Raw genomic sequence first — 12,521 nt, forward strand, 5'->3', positions numbered from 1 at the left:
TGTGGTTTCACTTTCGTAATCATTTCAGTCCGGTCTCTTAACACCGTCTATTTTACCATTAAGTTTTTAATGAAATACCTAAATTACCCTTGTGTTAATTAAATATGGACTTATATGATTTTATTGTTGTATGGCATATGGACTTAAATTGAACTGTAGGGTTCGACCCACCATGGCTTTAGTAGAAGTAGAATTCTGGCACTATTTTTATATATATGGTTCCAAAATTTTAATTTTGGATTTTAGAATGAGAAAATGTCCATGTAAGCATTATTTTTCAAAGTTATTATGTTAATTGATGCTGCTATATTAATTGGGGTGGGGTAAAGGGTCGCCTGACATTAAGAGGGTGGGTTGTGATGCCGGAGACTAGACTGAAATCGTTACGAAAGTGAAACCACATGGAGGGACTGAAATCATAATTTTTAAACTAATGGTCTGAAATAGTGATTTTTGACAAACCACATGGACGAAAACAGTAATTAACTCATTTAGATATGTTTTTGTTTTTTATTAATAAGGGCATTATGGTCAATTCACATGTACTTAACAGAATAAATGGATGGGGTTAACGGAGGTGGACTGAAATGGTTACGAAAGTGAAACCACAGGGACTGAAATCGCAATTTTTAAACTAATGGACTGAAATAGTGATTTTTGACAAACCACAGGGAGGAAAATAGTAATTAACTCTTTTTTTTAAAACACCCCTGAAATCCTCAAGCGGGATTGCAAATTTCAAAATGCCCTAGGTATTTTCAGATCTGAACATTCTCCCTCCTTCTCCACAAAACCACCTCCTCTCATTTCTACTCCATGGATTCCGCCGATTATCTTTCCTTCCTGCATCTTGTCTTCTTTTCCTTCTATTGTTTTGTTCATTGTCGAAATTAGGCCTATCTTCAAGAGAGACCCACAAGTAAAGTGTGCAAGATGCCATTAAGGTAAATTTGTTTCCATTGTTACAACACTTCATGGTTTCTGCTTCTTTTGATTATCTAATCCTTAAATGTCAACCAATTCCTGCCTAATAATAAAGATTCTTGGTGCTTTAAATCTACTTCCACTGACATTTGTATTGTAATTTTAGTGTTTTGCTGTTTTGATTTGAGGAGATTTGAAGATTTTTGATTCCCGGGGTTTGATTGTAAGAAATTATGGTCCAACTTATATAGTTTTGATGAAATATTTACTGTTATTGCTGATGAAATTGAGAAATTTAGTCTCAGTTTTGTTTAATTTTGTGTTTGATTTATAGAAACCTGTTTGTTAAACTTGGTTGATTTGTGTTTTCATACTCGCCTTTTTTTTGAGGATGTAGGCACTAAGACCGTGAGGTATGGTGGGGCGGGGGACTGGGGCATGGGTTGACACGTGGATATGGGCACTCAATACACAAACCCAAGTTCATATAGGGGTATGGTGGGCGTGGCTGGGCTGGCGTGGCCAAGCCACATCATTTTTTAATATATATATATATATATATATATATATATATATATATATATATAAACCATTAAAAACTACATAAACATACATAATAATTACAAAAAAAAATATAGTATCAAAATAAAAACAATCATTCTCCGTCGTCTTCGTCGGTTTCGAACCCAGGAATCGTTGAAACATGATCCACCAAATCAGATCGATGGTTGTGATGTATATCCCTTGACTTGATCAAAAATTCATTTGACGATTTATCTTCGTCTGTAACTGTTACGTTATCTGGTTGGGGGTCATCGTCATCATAGTAGGTAACGACCGCTCTACCTTCATCCTCCAAAATCATGTTGTGAAGAATGATACATGCGTACATCACGTTTCCAATCTGATCCTTGTCCTATAGTCGACAAGGCATTGCCAATATTCGCCACCTTTTCTTTAAAACACCGAACGCTCGCTCGACGTCTTTACGTGCAGCCATTTGGACCCTGTTAAACTCTAATCTCTTTGGATCTATGGTACCGTGTCTGGTGAACGATTTTATGAAAACCCCCCACTCCGGGTAAATCCCAACAACTAGGTAGTACCCATACACGTACTCAACCCCGTTTACAAAGAAACTTCCTTTGGTCCTATACCATTTACCCGATCATTGAAAAGGGGCGAGTGGTTTATGATGGTAATATCGTTATGTGAACCTGGTATACCGAAGAACGCATGCCATATCCAAAGATCTTGGGACGCAACCGCTTCAAGCATGATGGCTGGCATCCCGTGAAATCCACTCGTGTGAGCGCCTTGCCATGCGGTTGGACAAAGTTCCCAAGGCCATTTCATACAATCTAAACTACCTAGCATCCCGGGTAGCGCATGATAATATGCGTGATGTTCCAATATTTGTTCCGTGTCATTGACGAGGGCTTTCTCAAATATCTTTTCTTATAAAGTTCTAAAATACACGAACAAAAGTTGTGAAGACTTTCTCTAGCTACACGTGCAGACATTTTTAAATTGTCATCCATAATGTCCGAACTATTGCCGTACACTAACTGTCTAAGTGCGGCTGTGACCTTCTGCCACGTACTAAATCCTAATTGCCCGGTTACATCCGGTTTTTGTTGGAAATAAACATACTTCTCCTCAAGATCTCTAGATATCCTTAAAAATAAGTTTTTACTCATACGAAAACGACGCCTAAACATTTTTTCATCATACTTAGGTTCTGCTGAGAAGTAATCGCTTACCAACAAATTGTTAGCGGTGTGCCATTCACGAGCGATGTATCTCCTCCGTTTAGGTTGCGAAATCTGTTCCTCATCGTCTTCCACGATAGCTTTCACCACCGTCGCGATCGTTTGTAGAAATATTTCCGCACCATCGTCAGATGATGACGACTCACTTGAACTTGAAGAACTCATGGCAAGATTGTGTTTTATGTGTTTGATATTGTGTGAGAAAAATGTTAAATATGGTAAGTTATTTATAAAGGAAAAAAGGTTTTTTTTTTTAAAAATGCCCAACGGCTAGCACAAACGGCTGGTTTTGTTGGCCAATCACATCCCGCCATGTCAGTCTCGTGGCCACGCCCGGGCTTAAACCCCCGCCAATGGGGCCACACCGAAATCCAAGCCCATCCGGGATGGTGACTTGAGCGTTTATGACCAACCCACGCCCCAACCCCGCCCCATACCCCACAGTCTAACGCTTGACTTAGCTGGTGTCTTGTTGAACAGAGGTATCAACTTGTTGAATAGAACAATTAATGCAACTTCTCTGATGTTGCATTAATTGTTCTATTCTTCTCTGATGTTGCATTAATTGTCCCTGTAACAATGTAACACGTGTTGGTCTTGTTTTCTATGATTATCAAGTGCCGCCAGAATATATGGCTGGTCATTACATGGTAGTTTATTTTAGCTGCTTGAATTTTTTACTTTTGGTTATAACTTTTTGTTATTTATTTCAGTTATTTTGGTTTATATTATACCCTTTACAGGAGCAAAGTGCAAGCTGTTTTCTTCATGCAATGGCACTCGCTCCTTAGGAGAAGGAACACATTGTTGACATGGCGTAAGTTCTTGCATCCTCGTGTCTGTTTAGAAATATTCTATGTTTCTTAATCTAAGCCTTGAATCATGAATGATAATCTACTTGGTGTAGGGCCTCTTCTGGTGGTAAAACTGCTTACATTGTAACTCTCCTGAAGAAAACTGGTATATACGATTATCTGGCAAACAAGGTGAGTGCCAACTGTTATATGAAATCCTTAATCTTTACACATCCCAAGTGCAAGGGTTAGATTAGTATTAGTTTAAAGTTAGGTATACGGCAGTTACAAAGTATAGGGGCTGAAAGTGTCAAGACAGAAGATGATAACCACTCACTAAAGGAAAGGATGTGTCTCCATGGACGCACCCATTCGCGATCGGCTGCAAGGAAAGGAACAAGGAGACGCGACTCTTGAACAAGAAGACATAACCATTCAAGTTAAATCTCATCCACATATTCAAGAGTCACACCCGTTCGCGAAGAGACACGTCTCTACAATCGCAACTGTTCGTTTAGTATAAATAGGGCTTGTATGTTTCATTTGTAATTGTCAGAATCTTATACTTTCACATTCAATATAGTTATTCGTTCGATTGTTCATAGTTTATCATTGTGTTCGTGTTCGTGTTCGTAAGGGTTCTAACCAACATTATAGTCCTGATTACCAATTATTCACCATGTTTCTATTGTTTAGTGTTCATCTTGGGGTTACAGAATTTATCGGTGACTCGTGGTGGTTACAATCAATTCTGGTGGCTGTTATCGACAGAGACAGCCGCTGATCGCCAAGCAATTGTGGCTACAGTGGTGCTATATATTGCGGTCAAGCTTGGTCAACAGAGTCAATGTCTTGGTCACCTGAACCAATTAGTTAATTTATAATTACAGAAGTATGATAGAATTTGAGCTTGAATTGTTCTTGAAATATCTGTTGTTTAGATATTTTATCTGTGATTGTTAGGGAGCTCATTAAAAATTTGTTTCTTAGTTGGATAAGTCCAAACTAGGGTTACTCGTTTAGTTGTGTAGGCAAAAGATCAAATACAAATAATCTTAACATACTAAACATACAAATCGAAGGAAAACTCAAAAAGACAAGGTGACATTTTTGTAATTACCACCAACTATCAAAGTTACTATACAAATGTGAACTCAACCAAAAATACCTAAAAAACACAATTTTTTTTAATATTTTTTATAAAAAAAATCGCTACATTTTGTTAGAAAAAAAAAAATTTTTTTTTTGCTGCTACTAAAAGTAGCGATTTTTTAATAAAAAATGTTAAAAAAAAATAAAATAATTTGTGTGTTTTTTTTTTATTTTTTTAGATTTTTTTAGGTTTTTTGAGGGTTTAGTTTTTAGCATTTTGTGGTTATGCATAAAAGATTTTGTGGTTAGGATTAGAAAGGATTTAACTCTTCTGTGGTCGAAAGTAACCGGTAACTTTGATTATTTGTACTACAAATCTATGTGTTATTTGGATATTTTATCTGTATCACAGGGAGTTTGTTGAAAATTCATTTTTGTTGTTAGATTAGGCCAAATTAGGCTTACCGGTTTAGCTGTTTGATGAGGTTTTTAAGTGTGAACATGGTTTAGCAACATGGAAGCCGGTTTTCATGGTGTCATCGAAGGTGGGTGTGCAAAATGGATGATGAGGAAAAATGGAAACCGGTTTTTGTTGTTGGATTGGGAACCGGTCCAGCTTCATTTTTCAGCCGTGATATCAAAACTGATGTTTGAAATATCAAAGAAATAAATAGTTTGTTTTATGTTTGCCTTTTGGTTTATGACTATCTGCTAATGGATTTAATATTTTGTTGCTTGCAGGTGTTAGAATTGGCGAGAAACACTGCTAAATAACAAGTACATAATCATTCCCTGGCATGCTTTGTTGCCAATTAGGAACAATGAAGAGCTTGCAAAATTACTAGCTGGGGTTACGGTTCTGCATCGTGATGTTCTTCCGAATATTAACCCAGTTATGTTGTCGAAGAAGACCGTTGCAAAGCAGCCTAAATCTCCATCGAAGGCTACCATGTAGCCAAAAAAGATGACTAAAGTAGATCACTAGATTGCTACATTTGTGTTATTTTTGTGTTAGTTTCTTTGATCATGTTATTGTTATTATGATAAATCTATCAGATAGTTGGGTTTATGGTATGATCTTGATTCCTTTTTTATTCAATTGCTGTCAACGGTGCTTCGAGTTATAAATATTTGTTACTTTTTCAAAGATAGCAACAAAAACAAATTAATTCCATGTTCATAATATATTATAAAACTAATTTCAGAAATTAATAATGTGATTTAACATAAAGAATTTTATATACTGTATGAATATTGTTAGGTACGTGATTCACGTGAATCAGGGAAGTGCGTGTGTAAATAGGTTTTGTTGTGGATAAAACTTAACCTACACCTTATATTTTGGTCAAGTCATATTCATTTCATCATTTGTTTATTATTCAGTTCTTGAATTAGAGAAGTTAGTTTTTAATTCTTTTGTTTATTTTAAAACTAAGAGTATTTGAAATGAATCCAACAAGGCTAGCTTTCTTTGGTCCACTACTTGTAAACATTTTGGGTATTGTTACCTTTTTATGGCATTCTTTGGTCCAGTATTTGTAAACATTTTGGCTATTGTTACCTTTTTATCAACGTTTGATTGATATTACCTGACGACGGGTCTAGTTGGTAGCCCAACACAACCCGTCTTGTGCTTCTGTCGTCTGGGCCCATTAGTAAGCCCATTACTTATGTCTTCTCTTAAAAGGAGCCACACATGCATAAAATGAGCAGGAGATGGAAAAGAATCCAAGAAAGACACAGTGCACATTAAATGCTTGACTGATGGAGAAGAGAGAGTCGTCAGAAAGAGAGTACTACAAGCTGGCTTCATTTAATGAGGTTCTTGATCTTAAAGTTGGGACTCAGACACGTGTCTGAGTCCCCCAAAGATGACAGAATGCCGTTAGATGATCTGACATTGGTTCCCAAGAGAGATAAGCGGTCTCCTTTATATAAGGAAGGTAAATAACTCAACAAGGGGGACAGACAATGAACCCTCACTAAATGCTCAGAAATCTCATTTATTCCGACAACCTCGTATAAGCATTTACTCCCATATATTTATCCACACACAAGAATCCACACAAAGGAGAATATTCCGGTGACAATATTCATCGGAATAGGCTTCTCATTACTTCCGGCAAGTTTACTTACTCTCACGTCAGAGCTTGGTCACGGATCCCCCTCCCGGGGTCCCCCGTGACGAGGCTAACGGTTTTCTTTCTTGTAGGACAAAGGAACAGGGATCTTGCAACGTCAACGAGACTCTTTGACCGTCATCAGCGACTCGAGGGCTCGACATTGGCACCATCCGTGGGACCAGTCCGTCTAGTAATTCCACTCAGAACCTCACCGACGTTGTAAGAAGTCACTATCTAAAAGAGACGACATGGCAACACCGTCTCCTAGTTCCCAGACCATCAAAACGGTACAGGACACCAATGACGCGGTCATAATAGAGGACATTACTCACGAAGAAGAGAATGAAAACCGAGTGGGAGCCTCGGAGAAGAGGAGTACAATCACCCCAGATTTCGTGGCCATGCACAAAGAAGAGCTGAAAAGACAACTCGAGGATTTGGAAAGGCAAGAGAAACTGGAAAGTCTCAAGGCCAGGCTCTCCTTTGACACTCCATCAAGTAAAAGGGATACTAGCCCACAAAACAAAAGCAACAACGCCGACTCTTTGGAAACTTTCATAATGGCCTTAAGACAGATGACGTTAGAGGAGAGGGAAGAACTGATAAGTGGAAAGGGACAGAAAGGAAAGGGAAAGGAAAGGAAAGTCAAGATGACAGCGAGTTAGACCAACCCTACTTGCCCCGAGACCTTGCTGAAATCTCGAAGTTCATCAGGAGGATAGCCGAGGCACCCATGCCTCCAAAGCTAAAGTTGCCTATAAAATTTGACAGATATGACAGGACAAAAGACCCAGAGGACAACCTGCATGCCTTCAAGGGGGCAGGGCAGGTGGGGCGATGACCAATGCCCACCTGGTGCCATATGTTTGCCCAGACCCTAACGGAAGGAGCCAGGCTCTGGTTCGACAACCTTCTTCCCGGGGGGATAGATAGTTACGAGAAACTGAGCGAGAAGTTCCTGAGGAATTTCAGTCAACAGAGAAAGGTAATCAATTCAAACTTCAATATCAGCATGGATTCGGCTTCCTGTATGCATGGATTTCAAAGAGGTACTGTACTAGCCTTAATCCTTATCAATTCAAGCTTCAATATCAGCAATGCAAAAAAAGGGTGTTGTATTCGATCAACGCATTTATATTGCTATAGGAAGAAAATACAACATTTGGATTGGTCAAACTGGTGCAAATATAGGGGGTGTTTGTTTTTTTTGTGAAAACACTTCAGAAACTCTTATGTCTACCCCACGCAGACCACGCGTAGACGTTTGAGTCTATAGCTTGTTTGTTTTCTGGAAGTGATTTCATTTAGGTGTTGTTTGTTTTTTCTGCGGGAAACGGTCTGCAGTCTGCGGACCACATCTGCAGGAGAAGAGGTGGACCAAATGTCTGCAGTTTGCAAGGAGAAGATGGTTTGTTTTTTTTTTACATAAAAACCTCTTCACACCACCACAACCACGGACCTTCTCCTCTCTCTTCTCTCTCTCTCTGCCATCTACCACCACCACAACCATGCGCCACCACCACGTCGGCCACCACCACCGCCATTAAAACCCACCACCACCGCCGATCTCTCTCTCTTCTTTCCCTCTCTCTCTCTCCTGCCATCAAAACCCACCACCACCGCCGCCCCCTCTCTCTCTCTACGATCTCTCTCTATGACATCCCGTGATTTCAAGGTCCCTTTCCTATGAATCACTTATTTGATAACCCTGTGTTGATCATAATTTGTCCATGTGATGTGTAATTATTTGGCTAAGTGTAATAATGTTTAATGTAGTAATGTTAATGTTGACTTTGATTACTAAACTGACAATGGAATCAATATGCTCACATGGGCCGAAGACTAATCTGACATACCACACAATATATCACATGCAAAGGCCAACAACTATATGACATATTAAAATCTCATTGGGCCGCAAAGTTTATATGATTATAATATTGGGCTGCCGCTACACAATTGGACCGCACCTCACCTTTATGTTTTGTAATTAAATTGGGCTTCCCAAGGCACATTCTTATGTTTGGTATTGGTATTGGGCCGCCCACATCTTCGAGATTTAATGCAAACCCAAACTAATTGATACTTATGGCATACGGCTTCTGTCATGTTTACATTAACATACGTATACACCTCAAACCCTATCCTTCCTCTTCCCTGATCGCACGATTTCAGCAGCAGATCCCCCCCCCCTCTCGAGTTAGCATCTCATTCGGTCATCTTCTTGGTTAGTGATCCTTACCTATTGGTATTCATGTTTGCCGATATCGTTTATATGTGTAATTAGATGAGATTGATGATTATTATTTGGTGATTACATGTGAACTTGTATGAGGTTGTAATTGGAATCTTGTTGTGATGTATTAACTGTGTTGAATTATAGATATCGAATAGGATCAAATGGGTTAGGGACCGTGTGCATGATAGTGGTTGATGGATTGTGATGATTAAATGATTTAGAATGGATATTAAGAATGATTAGGTGTGATGTAACATTAAATGATAAATCTGGTGTTATGGCTCGACTTTAATATCAATAAGTTAGGGCTGCTCATTCATGAATTACCAGTAAATAGAACATATGATTGTAGTTTCTTAATTAATGCATGAAAGAAACTATTTAATGATTAATAAAAATCGCTGGATAAATTGTATATTATGTTATGAGTTTGGTTGTAGTAGTAATGTACCATTTGTTGAATTGATAAATGTTGGGCCTGATGATCTAGAATTACACATGGGCCTGATGATCTAGAATTACACATACGAACTAGTACACATCTTATTCTGGGCTGCTTTACATTGGGCTTTATGTGAGAGTTTGGGCCACAGATAGTAAACTGGACCTAGGCAGGCCGAGAGGTTATAAGAACCATAATCATAAATTGGATTTTATAGATAATATGTGTTGAATATGTGACCCAAAATCCCTAGTGCCATTCTGTTATGTGAATAAGTTATGATGTGCCATAATGCTAAAAGTAATTGTAAACTAAACCACTTGTGATATAGTTTGATATGAACTTGTAATGTCAGACTCAACTGCTTGCTATGATCTGTGTAATAACATAAGTGATGTTATCTGTAACCTGTATGATAAATGCAAAGAACACATATTTTACGTGTACATGAAATTGACTAACTCTAGTAACCACAATAGGGATTAATTAACCAACTGTGAACGTAAATGAATGCCTATTCTTACCGAGCAAACCTAAGGTGAGTTCACTGCTCTTTTTCCAAGCATGCATCCCGGGAGGGATATCGGGTAACGTTCCAGGGAGGAATGTCAGGTTTTTGGGATGTTTGTTATTATTCTCAGTTTCTATCACATAAGACCCCTTACATCTACTGACAGTTGCCGAGGAGGCAACGAGGTTATTAGTTGATAGCGCTATTAGGTTTGGCACCCTCACACCGTACCTGGGAGGACGGGCGTGAACTAATTTCCTTAAAGCATGACCAATGTTTTGATAGAGACATTGGGGTTGGGCAAATACATCTTGTAGCCACTGCGGTAATCGAGTTGATAACAACATCAAATCAAATTATTGAACTGTTGAACTGTTTTATACACATATCTGGTAACTAAACGCGTCAACAAAACTTTGAACTCACCAGCGTCGTCTGACACACTTGTCTGCATGCTTGTAGGTCGTTATATGCCTTGGATTGGAACTTGCTGTCTGGAGTAGCTGGAGTGGTCATGGGTCGACTGGAGGGATTCATGTGATTGAACTATTGATATCATACATTGGTCTTTGAAACAGTTTAACATTGGTTTACTATTTGCTTCCACTGAACATGTTGGTTTCATTTAAACTTGTTGATGGTATTTTTATTAATAATTGAGAACTTTATTTTGAAACTTGTATGGTTTCAATGTAATTAGTGGCTCATTGTTGGTACGTCACACGCCTAGCAAAGGGCATTCCCTAGGTGGTATTTTTGGGGTGTGACAGTTTGGTATCAAAGCCACTGGTTATAGTGAACTAGGTTTTAAAACGTTTTTATAAAACCAAACTATAACCGAACAACTTCGAAAATCGACCATGACACTCAGCTCTAGATTGCAAGGTTCGTCTCTCGTTTACTCATTACACAGCATAACTAGTGAACACTTACATATGATCTTGCATGTGATTGCACGTTTAGCACAACAGTATGGATTCATGTGTTACTTATGTGTGTTAAGTGATTGATAGTGTGGTGTTACCTTAGACATTCTTGACTCATGTTTTGTGATGTTATTTGTTTGCTATTCGAGTTTAAGGAACCATTTGACATGAGTTAGGAGGAACTGAGATGAGCATGCAAATCGCAATATTATTGTGGGTGCACACATAATAATAATGTGGGGTGCATGCGAGTCCCAGTGAGGCTTAACAAGTGAAAAAGGGGTTCCGTTCTATTATTTGATCGATGTGAAACACAACAGTCTATAAGAGTCATAGCAGTGATTGTCTCTTACTTGAACGTGATCCTTTCACTCCACTCTGAATCCTTACGAATCTCGATGCTATCGAGTATTACCTGAACTCCACTCTGAATCCTTACGAATCTCGATCCTTACGAATGTTAGGTGCTTGTACGAATAACCCTGAGTTGGATGTTGCAGCGTCGAATGATTGGTCGATACCTTTTCATTCCTTTTCATTGGTTAGAACTCTATGTATTAACGTCTTAGATCCCGAAGTGCGATCACTTCTGCAACACTCTCGTAACATATCATGTAATACTCAATTAACCTGTTAGATCGAGGAACAAGAGGATGAGCGTAGCACTTTACCGGTCCCATTATTTGGACAACCCTGATTTCCGGCAACGAACACCAGCAAATTGGCTTCAATCGAACTCTTAACCCTAGTCAGCGACTCATGGGAGTCAACTATTACGAACCAAACGGTGTGAAATGTGAAAACTGCCGGCACAATGAGTAACGCCTAGTACGTGACACGGAAAGGTGACAAGATGGACCCTATTGGTGAAAGATTTTAGGGCTCCGTTTCAGGCAATGACGTTGGAGGTAACAGTCACGACAACATCAAGATACTCGTAATTGTAACCAACAGTACGGGAATTGAGGCGCCAGCTACATGGATTGGCCATGGTTAAATCAAGACGACAACAACCAAGGAAACGACGTCAGTACTGGGAATCCTCGTAACGATAACAACATCATTGGAAATGATACTCATCGAAGGATATTTAGGATTGGTGTGGGCGACGCCAGGATTTTAGTAGCATGGTAGCTAGCATGAGTAGCTAAACGCTTCGTCTCTGTTCTGTTTAACCCTGATGCTTCCTGAATCTGAACCTTCTGTGGGATCGGCTGCCGGCAAGAAAATTGAAACCTCATATGCTCATTGGGATGCATACTCGACCTTGTGGGACAAGTGTTCGACGTCGACCTTCCTTCTATTATTCTTGATGGTTACAACACAGTAATTAGTGTGGATTGGTTATCCAGGAATCACGTAAATATACCCTGTGAGGAGAAAACTTTGTGCGGAGAATCGTTATTTGTTCTAAAGCATCAGAGTGGTGCAAAAGTTAGCGCTATTTGAGCTATGAAGGCCAGAAGTGTCTACGGAGGGATTACTCAGCTGTGTTAGCAACCGTTACTGATATTAGAGCTAAGGAAAAAGAGGATCGAGGATCCACGAATTGTTCATGATTCCTCTCCGTTTGCTACCCGAGGAACTTTCAGGCTTACTTCCACAACTGTTAGACAGAATCTCAGATTAATCTCACGCCAGAGGCAGCGTGATTTCTCGTACATCATACCGTCCTGCACCAGGAGGGTTGCAAGAACT

General features: G+C 39.2%; 1 long non-coding RNA gene across 1 annotated transcript; it reads left to right on the forward strand.

Moving 5' to 3' along the window:
• The first annotated feature begins 749 nt into the window (after positions 1-749).
• LOC110909856 lies at positions 750-5,656 on the forward strand. The gene is made up of 5 exons (XR_004880978.1): positions 750-944; positions 1,091-1,147; positions 3,440-3,513; positions 3,604-3,682; positions 5,324-5,656. It is a non-coding gene; the product is annotated as an uncharacterized LOC110909856 (long non-coding RNA).
• Positions 5,657-12,521: the final 6,865 nt, after the last annotated feature.

The sequence above is a fragment of the Helianthus annuus genome, chromosome 15 (genome assembly GCF_002127325.2).
Source record: "Helianthus annuus cultivar XRQ/B chromosome 15, HanXRQr2.0-SUNRISE, whole genome shotgun sequence".
Taxonomy (NCBI): Eukaryota; Viridiplantae; Streptophyta; class Magnoliopsida; order Asterales; family Asteraceae; genus Helianthus; species Helianthus annuus.